This window comes from Capsicum annuum, chromosome 2 (assembly GCF_002878395.1).
Source record: "Capsicum annuum cultivar UCD-10X-F1 chromosome 2, UCD10Xv1.1, whole genome shotgun sequence".
Taxonomy (NCBI): domain Eukaryota; kingdom Viridiplantae; phylum Streptophyta; class Magnoliopsida; order Solanales; family Solanaceae; genus Capsicum; species Capsicum annuum.
In genome coordinates, this window is record NC_061112.1 from 130,471,345 (window position 1) to 130,483,524 (window position 12,180).

The following is a 12,180-nucleotide window of genomic DNA, read 5'->3' on the forward strand; positions in this document are numbered from 1 at the left end:
TGAAGAGCTAACGTTTATATTTATAAATGAAATTTACCAATCATCTTCAAGTGCAAATTTTTGAAATTTACAAATTATGGCTTTACTTGTGGGTATGAATTTTCGCTCAAAAGAAGGGCAAAACTCAGAATAAAAGAAAAGCAAAGCGGTGCAAGTGCAAGAGTAGTTTCGATCATGGGGGTGACAAAGGAGCAAGTAGAATCCTCACTAACTGCAAAGCTCAACCCTTCTCATCTGGAAGTGATTGACCATCGTCTTTCAGATATGCTTTTCTTAATGAAAATCTGTAAAGAATACATCATTCAAATTTTAGGTATAAAATTGTATAAACATATGAGTTTTTACAATGAATAATAAAATAAAAATACACAAAATAAAAGAGAAAGTATAGGTTTCAACGAAAACATTTCACATTGTAATCACATTACATTGGCTTTTTCACTTGTTGCTTATTATTATGAAGAAAATATTTAGTTAACAATACAAAATGAAAGCAATAAATTTGTTAAAAGGAAAAAATAAATATTTGAAAATGGAATAGAAAATTAGTACTGCTTACTTTCAAATTACATTGCATCGATTTGCATGAGAATTTTCTGATCCAACAAAATGATTAAGTCACATCTGTACATATGTTTTCATAGAATATTTGTGGTAATAATGTTTTCAGGAAATAAATTAGAGGGTGTAAATTGAAAAGAAGTTGAATGAAGAATGTATCAATCCAGAAAATATGCAATAAATATATAATAAACATGAATAAAAATTTAGTTTCTGAGACAGTTTAGAATTATGATAACTGCGGGAGTATAGTGGAAAGTTGTTTATTTTAATTGTGATTATCTTTATCTTTTAAATTAATTTTAAAAGTAAATTTACTGTTTTAGCTGATTATAAGTAAATCAGTTTTCAATCATAGCGTACTGTGATTAATTTTATTTAGATTTTTTTTTGGTCACTTTTTCTTTTCTCTTATTTTTTTTCTTTAAAAATATTTAAAATAGGGCAATAAATATTTTTTAAAAATGTATTTATCTTTCAAAATTAGGTTACGGAAAAATAATCTAAATTAGTGACTATAAACTCTACTACGACAAACGAGAACTCTACTATGATCTGTAGAGTTCAAAAGTGACTTTTAAATACCAAGTTCTATTATGAACTCTACTACAACTCAAATTAGATTTTACTGAATATGATGTAGACACCAACGACGGTAACTATCTAGTTCCAAACGTGCTTATTAAAAATTATTTCTTAATTTAAATAAAATATATTTTTTGGCTGTAAAGAAGGAGAAGTTGTGGGAAGATAGATAGTTACAGTTCCATGGACTCTGTAATGCATTTTTTTCTTCATTCTCTGTCGATAATGTAAACTTCAGATAAAAAGATTAACACAACAAAAATATGGATAATTATGGAGAAACAAATTATAATTGACTGTATATTTTGTTTAATTATAATTGACTGTATATTTTGTTTACTCATTAAATTATTTTTAAAAAAAATCAAAATAGTGGAGAAAATAATCTAAATTAGAGTATAAAACAGTATATTATAAGACATAGCCACATTTAAACTACCTCTAATCAAAGTTTTTTTTATCATTGTATCGTACAAACAGAGCCAAGTAATATGAAATTAAAGGAGTAATTTGAGAGCGATACCTGGTGGAGTTGCCTTCTGTGAGTAAGATCAACAATGCGAGAAGTGAGTGGTTTGAAATTAGGTTCATAACATAACCGTCTTTTGAATCTGCCCAAATAATACTTTTTCAACACCGCAACGAAGAAGATGACGATGACAGTATTGGTCTCTGAAAAGCATTTTGATTCCGTTGTTGCTGCAAGTATTTTGTTTTTGCGATTACATTTAAAAGAGTGTTGCTTCAGTTGTTAGATATTTATCCATCTATGACAAATTGCTAATGTATTCAACAACACTGATTCCTTTGATTGTGATGTTGTATTTGGCCTATATTTTTCTGTTTTTTTTTTTGTTTGCTATAAAATGGAACCCAACAATGTGTTTCAGTCTCTATAAAAGAGGCTCAAAAATATCTATTTGCTTTAGGGCTAGTTAATATGCAGTTTATACAGAGGTAGTTAATATGCAAATATAGATAGATTTTTTATTTTTAATTATCTTTTTTTAAATATTTATAGATAAATTTTTATTTTTTTTAAATACAATTTTTTTAATATTGACACATAAGGTTTTTGCCTCTCTTATTAGATATAGATAAATATTGTAATCAAATTATTGCTCCTATATGATATTTCAGTATTCATAAGCTATCTAAAATCAATGAACCATGACACAAGAAACAAAAAAGAAATAATTAAAATTAACAATCCTTTGCAGGCCACTTACGATAATTTGTCCACTAACTTTGGACAAAGCAGCCACACACAGTACTTGGATCACAATCTAATTCCATTAAGCAATGGGTCCAAAAAGCAACATATATAAAAGGAAGAGTCTTATTCATGGAAGTTTCATCAAATACAAAAACAAAATTTTCCTTTAAAAAAATATAAAGAAGAAAAAATTGCAATTAAGTCTTAATTCATTGTACTTGCTAACATGATGCAGATGGAATCTTGTCTGCTATTCTTTGTACTTTCTTGTTTAAAATAGAATGAACTATTTTTTTTTAGTCCGTTTAAAAATGAATGATTTTTTCTTTTTTGCAATACTTTAATTTCAACTTTTCACATGACATGTTTAGGATCATAAGACATAACTTTAATTTAAGACCACAAAATTCAAAAATTTTCTTAAACTTTATGTCAAGTCAAAGTAAATTTTTTTTTTTTTTTTAAATCGGAGGGAGTAACTTATTTTAGTCAAAATTTGGTCCTTTTTTTAGGTTAAAAAAAGACATGTACCATTAAAGGACATCAAAAGATACAAGTTCCTAGATATCAAATCTGGTTTGTCTGCTATAATTAAAAATTACATAAATACACAATTTGTGTTTTTAATATTACAAAAAATTCAACTCCCTAAATATATTACAAAAAATTTAATATATACATAAAATGTTATGTATATATCGGTAATGTTATGTATATTAATAGGAAGAGAGAATAAAATGATTAAAAAAGTAGAAAAGAACTTAATTATTTCCAAAAGGGGTTGTATTTATTTATACTTATAATAACTGTTCTTTTCTTCATTTGAAACAAGACATGTTTTTGGAAGGTTCTGAATTCTGATTGAGAAATGTACCTTCTCTACATCTATATTTGCTTCCTAAATAAGTATATGCAGTATTTATTACTATAGAAAAAGACACTTTTTAGTGATTATTTCACACTGAACAAACCATTTTAAATGAAAATAAAAATATGAAAACAAACTAAGTCAATATCTAGTTAAGCTAATGTCCCAAATTTTTGTAGTTTAATTAATAACTTGATCAGTACATATGAATAATTGTTATATATTCTCTATTGTCTTTTCAAAATTACGTTTGTGCTAATAATCTTACGTCTGCAAGAAAAGGATTGACATTTGTCATTAAGCATCCCTAAATTAATCTAGACAAAGGGAATTAAGAATAGAGTGCTAAGATAACAATGACCTAATTCACTAAGCAATATATGGGTCCAAAAGAAATAAATACATAAAAAAGGGACTAGTCCTAATAATGGAACCTTCAACCTTTACAAAATAAGACATTTTGATTAGGTTCAATTGAAATCGAAAACAAACTCTCTACCTTCATAAAATAGAAGTAAGATTGTGGGTGTGTATGGTATGAAGGAACATGTTGTTGGGTTCGAAATCGAGAGCGCGTCATGCGAAAGTTACTAATTGCAAATTATTATAGTGATAATTCAGATGACACAAAATTTAAATAAAAAGCATAATATTATTGATATAATTTGGCCAATCGGTCTACATATTAAAAACTGAATAAAAAATATAAAAAAAAAACTATGAGAGAAAATCTCCTCATAAACAAGACTTTTAAGGACTAAATTGTGGATGCTATTGTGTTATGGTATGAGAAGGAGATTTTCTATTTATAGCTATCCAAAATCATTCCTCCAAGAAAGAGGTTAGCCAAATATGAAAATTTTTTTATATTATTACTTTTATTTTCCTTTTAAGAAAAGTATAACTTAATTTTGGTAAGAAAATTAGGGCAAAAACCCTAACAAATCTTCCTTTTTTGACTTGATTTTCTATAAAATATTCTTGATCCTCCTTCTTATTGTGCATAATCTTCGTTCTTTACATATTCCTCATATATCACTGTTGTTTGACAAACTTTAAAAATTGAGTCTCTTTGGTTAAAATATATCAACCCTTTTCGAATTAAAAATATTGGAGCCCTTTTTGTAGGGTTAAAAGTGAGCTTTATTTTTAAATATGTGACAGCAGGATTATTGAAATATGATTGACAATTATCTCCGTATGTAGTTAGACAAAATCGTCATTATAATCAAATTGGTTGCAAATTGATTTGAACCGCCATGAACTTGTCTTCAACCTCGTTTCACCAAACCACTGGACCTTGAAACCGTAGGCTCTGATACCACTTGTTGGGTTCGAAATCGAGAGGGCGTTATGCGGAAGCTACTAATTGCGTGTAAACTATTATGGTGATAATTCAGATGACACAAACTAAAATAAAAAGCATAATATTATTGATATAATCTGGCCAATCGACCTACTTATTAAAAACTAAATAAAAAATATAACAAAAAACTATGAGAGAAAATCTCCCTTTTAAGGATTATATTGTGGATGCTATTGTGTTATGGTATGAGAAGGGGGTTTCTATTTATAGAAGTCCAAAACCATTTCTCCAAGATAGAGGTTAGCCAAATATAAAAAAGTTTTATTTTTTACTTTCAAAAAAAGTTAAAGTAATTATGGTATTAATTTTATTTTAAAGTATAACTTAATTTGGTAAGAAAATCAGGGCAAAAACTCTAACAAATCTTTTGCAAAATATTCTTGACCCTCCTTCTTACTGTGCATAATCTTCGTTCTACACATATTCTTCATATATCACTATTGTTTGATATGCTTTAAAAATTGAGCCTCTTTGGATTAAAATATATCAGCCCTTTTCGGGTTAAAAATATTGGAGCCCTTTTTGCAGGGTTAAAAGTAAGCTTTATTTTCAAATATGTGACTGCACGATTATTGAAATATGATTGGTAATTGTCTCCGCATGTAGTTAGACAAAATGGTCATTATCATCAAATTAGTTGCAAATTGATTTGAACCGCCATGAACTTATCTTCTACCTCGTTTCACCAAACCATTGGACCTTTGAACCGTAGGCTCTGATATTACTTGTTGGGTTCGAAATCGAGAGTGCGTCATGCGGAAGCTAATAATTCAGATGACACAAAACTAAAATAAAAAGCATAATATTATTGATATAATCTGGCGAATCGGCCTACATATTAAAAACTAAATCAAAAATATAAAAAAACTACGAGAGAAAATCTCCCCATAAACAAGACTTTTAAGGACTACATTGTGTATGATATTGTGTTATGGTATGAGAAACAGATTTTCTATTTGGTTCAAAACCATTCATCTAAGAAAGAAGTTAGCCAAATATGAAAATTTTTTACATTTTCCTTTCAAGAAAAACAAAAGTAATTGTGGTATTACTTTTATTTTATAACTTAATTTTGGTAAGAAAATTAGCGCAAAAACCCTAATACATGTTTCATGGAAAACAAACTTACTTGTTTTCTCATATTTTGTTGGTGAGTAGAAAATACTTTCTGGACTCTGATGTTTGGTTGGTGAATGAAAAACATTTTCTAGGAAATATCTTTTTTTAAGTCAACCAAATATGAAAAAATTGAAAAACATTTTCTAAAAAATATTTTCGTACCAAACACACTATGTGTACATCGCTCTTTATAGTCCCCGTTTATAAGATTATATTAAATATGTTGTTGTAGCAGCGGATTACACACCCACACCACCCCTTTTTAATAAAGAAAGACGATTGCAGTAGAAAAATATATATAGCTCTAATTTTGTAGTTGATAGGATTGTCTTTTGCAGATAAAATTACTTGAAATGGAACTCATAATAATAAGATTATCACCAAATCAGCTTATATGATGTTTTCTTTAATGATTAACTATATCTTAAATGACAAAAGATGGACTAATATATATAAAGAATTATATTCTTGAGGAAGATGAAGTATTTTACATGGAAAACATAATAAACGTACTTACGTCATTATTTTGCTTTCGTACTCATAGCCTAATCGAGAATATAGAGATGTCAAATTTCTTTCATTATTTAGCTTCTGGGTTGTGTTTGGTATGAAGGAAAATGTTTTCTCGAAAAATAAGTTGATTTCTTACTCGTTTCTTATGTTTGGTTGGTGGAAGGAAAATATTTTTCAGAAAATATTTTCTAGTATTTGGTTGGTAAATACAAAAATATTTTTCAAAAAATACATTTTAGTATTTAGCTAAAGCGTAAAAATATATTTTAGAATTATTTTTTTAAAAATAAATTTAAAAAATATTTTTTACTCCCACGGTTGTTTTTATTAGACCGAAAATAACGATAGAGTATTTTTATGACAGTAATTTTTATTTAGTTTATCAAAACATTATTTAAATATCAAAACATTATTTAAATAAGGAGATTTATAACTAAAAATTAATTGAGTTCAAAATTTTAACATTAAAAAAATGTATGAAATTACAATTTTAAATAATGTAAGATATATTTTTTAGGGTGAAACAGACGAATATATTATAGGCTCGTACATCCATCACATTTCTATATTATTCAACTCAAATTTGATGCTTTCGACTCTTTTGACTCTAATTTTTTTGTATATTTTGTAAAACTTCAACACATAAATTCACATGTGATTTATCATAGTTCGAGTCAAATCACATATTAAATGGTTCAAATCTAACCTAAATTTCTCTAGTGTTGCAATTTTATGTAAGAAAATAAAAATAACAAATCTTATATTAACTGATTCTCCTTGGAAAGAAAAATGGTTCCTTCTTTGAAGTTGACAATTACGAAAATCTTCAACTCTTTATGAATCCTTTAAAGTGAGAGGAGTTTAACGTTTGATTATTTTTTCGTTGTATGGTAAATTTTATATTTATAGGCATTTGGCCTCGTCGAGTCCAAACTTACTAGGATCTCCATTGAGGAAAAGTGGGTGTTATATGACCATTGTCATGCCTGAAAGTGGGAGGTAGAGTGTACATAGACTTTACCCCTACCTCAAAAATAGAGAGGTTGTTTCAATAGACCCTCGATTCAAAATGTAGAGGTACTAAAGAATCATAAGTTCAGAAAATAACACCAACAGTAGAGAAATATTTTCGATGAACCCTCGGCTCAAAAGGAAATTTGCATACAAGGAAGCTAATCATAAAACTTCACAAAAAAGCGACTGAAAAATATTTTCAAGGCACATGAGTTATACATGTCTGGAAGTTAATGGTTATATATATATATATATATATATATATATAGAGAGAGAGAGAGAGAGAGAGAGAGAGAGAAATTACGTTTAGGCTATTATTGCAATGGACACAAGGGAAAGAGGTACTGCATGAATTATAAAAAGAGGTACCGTCTAAAAAATGAATTATAAAATCAACAACGCATGATTTAGAAGGAAAAAAAATTGATGAGTTGAGTAGATAATTGTACTTGAATATGTGAGTCATTTTCGTATTTTTAATCGAGGAAGAACATTACTTATTAATAGATCCAACAAAGAATACAAACTAAATCAATTAAAAACATAAATCTGACTAATAACGTAAATTAGATCAATTAAGAATATAAGTAAAATTATAAGTGTAACAATTAATATTGTGTTTAAATTATTAATAAGCAAGCAACATCAATAATACAAAAAAAGTGGGAGTTTTATAACAAATAAACAAAAGAAAGTGGGTTGACGATGAGAACCTAGAAAAGAGAACATGGAGAAGAGACAAAAAAAAAAAACTGAAAAAAAAGTACGGTGAAGATGGTAAAAAAACAAAATTAGCATGGTTTTTATAGAAGTTGGTAAAAGGTATGTTAAAGCCCATTTTACATGGGATAGGAATTGTTGATTGCGGTTTTTGAATTTTCTTTTACCATATTTTGCATGAAAAAGTCTGCTTAAAACCAAGTTGGGAAAGGATAGATTTTTTTTTTTAATTATTATAGTTTTTTTTTGGTTCACGTTTGGGGGTGTTTTTTTGTTTTTTTTTTTGAATTTATAATTATTTCTTCTTACATTTTTTTTGGGTCTCACATTAAGATTGTTTTTTTAAAATTATTTTTTTGGTTTGAAAATTTCTTTATTATTATTTTTTGATTTCTTGTTATGGTTAGTTTTTTAAGATGGTGAAAAAGGAATCCTATTTTTGTGAGGAATTTTTTTTTGGTAATATAGTCAATATTTAATATTATTGAAATAATAGAAATAAGGTAAAAAGACTATTTTATGTAAAGCGAAATCTTTTAACGAAGGGCAAAAAGTTCAAATCACTTTTCTAAAGGTCTTCACACTTTTAATATACTATAGATTATAGATATAGATTATAGATATAATAGATACTTAAGAATACACACACAAAGAAAATACAAAGCGAGAATAAGAAATTCTAATAGAAACATTTTATGTTGTATTCGAATACTCAGCCGGAATATGTCAGCAACACAACAATGTATCCAGTAAAATTCTATAAATGAGGTCTAAAGAGGGTAAAGTATATGCAGATCTCACCATTGCCACAGAAAGGTAGGGAGACTGTTTTCGAAAAATCCTCGACTCAACAAAAATTTAAAATCTATCAATATATAAAATTAATATTTTTCTCCTGCGTCGCCATTCGCCATTTGTAACATTTGATCGTGATGTGCATATATGCTAAATTAATAATCATATCTCCATCATAAAAAAAATCATAGTGTGCAAATGTGTGAGAACTAATAAATTCAAGAAAGAAGTATCAATTACCCCTAAATTTGTCACGTTTTATTCATGGTACACCTGAACTTTGACTAGTCCTAAGTAATCCCTCCCCCACCCCCCTCACATACCGAATTGTTCTTTTACTACATCGAGTGACTCTTTTTTGTTGATGTGGCAAAATGTTTGATTGCACACTCCATCACGCGCATGATGGGGTTATTTTTTGGCCAAATCAGAATTTTTAAAGGTAAAAAAAAAAAAAATTCATTTTTTTAAAATTTTTTCAAAAAATTCAATTATCCTTCTTCCTCCATCACTTCCAATCTAAACAAAAAAAAAAAAATCATTCTATTGCTTTTACTTTATCTACTTATTTCTAACTCCATGAATTATAATAGGAGACTTGTTTGTGCATGTAGGTCTCCTCTAATTGTGAGAATTTCATGATCGGATGACAATTTCAAACGTAGATTCCTCGATTGTACGCATTATGGTGTATGCAGTTATATTGGTTATCGATTTTTAGTCACTAACGATTTGATTTTTGATTTAACCAATAAAAAAATATTCATTGAAAAAGTACTAACTAACATGAAAAGAAATCGAATCTTAGTTGCAACCAAAATCCTACTTATATATTTACATATACTAGTTTAGGTGTACGCGCTTTGAGCGTGTACCTCACTTTAATGAGTTCAAACATTATATTAAATAGGATATTTGTTTAATATCTTTTGAGTATGTAAAGATGGAGAATTTATTTATTAAACCTAATGTTTACCAAAAATATTTTTAGAAGTCGATCGACATTCATCTACCATCTGTAAATTGCAATAAAATAATACAATGATAGAGACATCAAAATAATACAATTAAATCTAATCTTTACACACAAAAAATTTCTCAAAAAAATCGTCCGACACTCATCTACCACCTGTAAACAATAACAAAATAATACGGTAATAGAGGAATTAAAATAATATAACTAAACCTACCTTTTACATAAAAAAATTTCTCAAAGTCGACCAACATTTATCTATCACTTGTGAATTACAACAAAATAATACAATAAACGTGATATTAAAATAATATAATTAAACTTAAATTTTACGCACAAAATTATTTTCAAGCCGGTCGAGATTCATCTACGAAGTGTAAACTACCACAAAATAATAAACTAATAGAGATATTATGATAACACGATTAAACCTAACCTGTACCTAAACAAAATTTCAAAGCTGACCCATATTTATCTAGCATATGTAAATTAAAATAAAACAATAAGATAATAAAGATATTAAAAAAATATAATTAAACCTAATCTTTACACAAAAAATTCTTCAAAGCCAACCGCCATTCATCTACGACCTGTAAATTATAAAAAAAATATAATAGTGATCATAAAGCTTCGATTGTGATCCAACTAATTATTGTCCGAGCGAAAATTTTGACCCTAAAAATGATTTTGAATGAAAACAAAGAAGATATATAGATATACACACATGTTAAATTCTATTATGCTGACAAAAACAATGAAGAGGTTAAGAGTTAGAATATCAAGCATCCATTATCTAGACATACAATCGAATCAAGTTAGATGAGCATCAATCATATTCTCCTAATAGGCAAATCGGTTTGTTCTCTAGTTTAACGTACATCTCAATATTAATAGAAGTATTTCCTTAATGGGGTCCTATTTTAGGAGTATTTTTCTAATTGAACAGTAGAAAGGAAAAAAATACTAATAAATTGTCCTACCATATATTTTAGGTATTTCTCTAATAAAGTCCTATTTTAGGAGTATTTTTCTAATTGAACAGTAGAAAAAAAAATATTAATTAAGTCTCCTACCATATATTTTAGGAGTATCATATATTTTAGGAAGTTTAGTAGAAAGAAAAATACTAATTAATTCTCCTACCATATATTTTAGGAGATCCATATATTTTAGGAAGTCTGGTTAATATAATAAAAAATAATTAAATAATAAATTAAAAAAATAGTGAAAAGACAATGGGTAAAAAGTTCAAATCACTTTTCTAAGGATCTTCACACTTGTAATATATTATAGATATAGATATAAATTATAGATTACATATACATACATACATACATACATATATATATATATATATATATATATATATATATATATATATATGGGGGTGTAAAATAATAATTTAGCATAAAGTTATCAATAAAAAATCAAAATCGAATCAATAATCCAATAATTATTTTTATAAAATTATTAAAAAAAGTTAATCCAATAACATTTTTATCGGTTTGATCTTTGTACACCCCTAACTTAAATTATAATTTTTTACTCCATTAATTATAATTAATGAAACATATTTGTTCATGTAAGTCTCCTCAAAATCCTAATCGAAAACTAATATGAAACACTAATCGAAAAAAATAATTTCATATTTTTAATACACACATAAAAATATATTTTTTTCAGATAATAACTTACTTGATTGACGAAAATTCAACCTTTCACTACTTTGGAGTAGAGGATGTCACACCCTTTTTTCAACCAAAAGATCATATTTTAAGTTTGAAAGGGTTTTTATTATCAAAGTGACAAAAGATGAAAATTTATTTCGAAAAAGAATTATTTACATTTTTTATTCAGAGTCGCCACTTGGCATAATCCGGTGTGCCAAGTCACCTTTGAAAAATCCTTTTCAAAATGATTTGACTCTTTAAAACTGGTTTGCGAACAGAGATTCCGACTAAGGAATTCTGTTGACCGAGGGGAAGGTGTTGGGCACCCCTCGGTCCCGTGGTTCGGCCACGGTCTCTTGGTAGAGCATATCGGCTATTTTGGCACTACGAATGTATAGATCACACAGCAGAACATAAACAAGCAACAAACACATCAAACAACAATCCAAAACCAAAATAATAATATTCAGTCCAATTATACAATCCAATAAAAAGATGCTGAAAAGTAAACCTACACTAATCCTAAACTACACTCCAGTGTTTTACCCAATGCCCCGGGCTTTCATTGCGAACGTCCTTCGAGTACAAGATACCTCGGGGCATTCTCCGGTTAAGAAGTATATAAGACCTCGGGGCATTCCCCGGTACAATGAATACATTTTTCTCAAATTTGTGCGTTAAAATGGAAAGAATCATTCAACAAATATTCACACATTCAACAACAAATCACCATCTTTCATTTCTACAATTTGCCTATCCGACTTAGTATTTGCCTACCCC

The 12,180-nt window shown here is 27.8% G+C and overlaps 1 long non-coding RNA gene across 1 annotated transcript; it reads right to left on the reverse strand.

The window, feature by feature from the left end:
• LOC124896016 lies at window positions 1-2,406 on the reverse strand. The gene is made up of 2 exons (XR_007052366.1): window positions 1,670-2,406; window positions 1-284 (listed from the first exon to the last, which is right to left on the reverse strand). It is a non-coding gene; the product is annotated as an uncharacterized LOC124896016 (long non-coding RNA).
• Window positions 2,407-12,180: the final 9,774 nt, after the last annotated feature.